This window comes from Nannospalax galili, unplaced genomic scaffold (genome assembly GCF_000622305.1).
Source record: "Nannospalax galili isolate Female #2095 unplaced genomic scaffold, S.galili_v1.0 scaffold654, whole genome shotgun sequence".
Taxonomy (NCBI): domain Eukaryota; kingdom Metazoa; phylum Chordata; class Mammalia; order Rodentia; family Spalacidae; genus Nannospalax; species Nannospalax galili.
This window is the reverse complement of record NW_008335971.1, coordinates 1,896,910-1,899,308: the sequence shown is the minus strand read 5'-3', so window position 1 is coordinate 1,899,308 and position 2,399 is coordinate 1,896,910. Positions and strand designations below refer to the sequence as shown.

At 34.6% G+C, this 2,399-nt stretch overlaps 1 pseudogene; it reads right to left on the bottom strand.

The window, feature by feature from the left end:
* The window catches only part of LOC103732249, a 6,488-nt pseudogene extending 4,197 nt beyond the window's left edge, over positions 1–2,291 (bottom strand).
* Positions 2,292–2,399: the final 108 nt, after the last annotated feature.

The following is a 2,399-nucleotide window of genomic DNA, read 5'->3' as shown; positions in this document are numbered from 1 at the left end:
AGAAACCAAACTATATTTTTAGGACATTATTACCTGCTACTACTAAGAGAAAATTGCTCTACAGTAAAATTATCTGTATACTTTCCTGCATAGATAGTGATATACAATAATTTGTCCTCAGGAAGTTTTTTTTTCAGTATTAGAAATAATTATTTAATCTTGAAATCTGAACTATCAATCTTTCAATAATTTTCATTTTTTAATTTCTCTTCATTTACTTTTCTTTCCAGGTTCAACACATAAAATGACAAACAGACTTGCTCCCATGCAGCATTCCTCCCCTTCTTTGTCAGGCATCTTCAAGTCTATCTAGAGGTGTTTACAAAGCTTCTCTTTTACCTAAATGAATTTGTAAATCTTTTGAATTATCTTTTGATGTAGAGAAGCTTGTTTCTAGTTAAATGTAGACTTCATACACTACATGAAATATACTATTAACTAAATTACAATATTGTAAATTACTTTAAAACAGAATGAAATATCAAGCCTTTTTTTCATATTAATATTCATGTATGAAAGAGACCAAGTATTATAATATATCTACTTTTTCATCACAACTGTTCCATCCTTTATTTTGCCTAAAAATTTTTAAGTTCAACAACTGACCAATGTAATCTTACAAAACTCAAAAGTCCATCATTCAAGTGAAGAGGAAGCCTAAAGAGTGGGAAAATATTTTTATAAGCTATATCTCTAACAGAGGGTATCTATAATACACAAAGAAACTGAAAAAAGTAAGCATCGAAACAAAAAAAGAGAAACAAAAATCACAACCCAATAATAAATTGGGAAAAGGAATTGAACAGGGAGTCCTAAAAAAAATGAAAAGCGAATGTTGAGAAATATTTTTTAAATGTTCAACATCATTAGTCATAAGGGAAATGCAAATTGAAACTACTTTGATATTTCTTTTTACCCCAATCAGGATAGCTAAGATCAAAACAAAACAAAACGACAGAAAACCCCAGCAAATTCTGACAAGTGTGTGAAAGAGGAAGTCTCATTCACTGCAGGTAGGGGTGCAAATCAGTACAGCCACTGTGGAAATTAGTGTCGAGAAAAGTACTCAGAAACAATAAATCAATCTACCATTTGGTCCATCCATAACATTCTTGGGCATATACCCAAAGGACTATATAACCTTCTTCAGAGACACCTTTTCACACATGTTCACTGTTGCTGTATTCACAATAGCTGAGAAATGGAAACAACTGATTGAATAAATAAGGAATCATGAAACATTTTCATGTTGGAATATTATTCAACTGTTAAGAAAAATTGAATTATGAAATTCTCAGGTAAATGGACGGAACTCAAAGCAAACATTCTGAGTGAGGTAACCCAGGCCTAGAAAGACAAACTACATATTCTCACTCATAAGTGGATGTTAGCTTTGGATCCTTAGATAGGCTTATTTCAAATAGGAAATGCGTAGAGGACAGGAAGCAAGTAAACGGTCATGACGGGGAGGCTTTATGGGAAGGGGGATAGATTTCAGTGATATATTGAAAAAAAGAAAATAATGGATTAAGAAAGGTTAAATAGGGTAAGGATTGGGTGGGCACATCAGAAGAGAGAGTATAGGGAGGAAAAACTAATACTAAAGTTCCTTGGAAAAAGTCATATGGAAACCAACCCCCTACAGAAGCTTCTTAAAGTATATGCATATACTATACAAAAAGAGATTAAAATGAGTTACCCTATAATGGGGGGAATTATGCCTACTAATTATCATATACTACCAAAGTAAAAACTCAGTGCTAGAATTAGACTCCCAATTTTGAAGCTGTTGATCAGAGGTCCCGTAGCATCTCAAACCACACTGCCCATTATCCCTGTTCTTACATACCCACCAAACTTGATGGTAGGACCCAATTGCTGATGACACTATATATACGAGTAATGGAACAAACAAGGAGAAATCAAGCTGTTATTGTTTCCAAAGCTTCATATCTGTTGGCTAGCTTTCGTAGTGCTGGTAGGTGCTATGCATGATACTAGAAAATAAACAATCATTAATCTTGCCCAGCTGTGAATCTTAAGTACTTCAACAATAGCTTTCTTGGCAAGATACACCCACTCGTACAATAGTAGCATGAATATTACCTGAGTAATCAATAATATTCTGATTGGATTAAGCGTCTGAGACTCAAGATAGAGCACGTACCCGACACACAAGTCCTTGGAGCCTGTGGTTAAACAGGTCAGAGCCCACAGGGGAGCCTATGAACATTATTCTAATAATGGAGATGGTATTAAATTGACTCCAGTTGGCTTACCATTATACCCATAGCGACTCTGAGTAGTTTAAGCAGGATCCAGTGTGTGGCCCCATATCAAAGGTCCCATACCGAAGGGCATTTGGTGACACAAATTGGAGCCAATACGTCATATATATA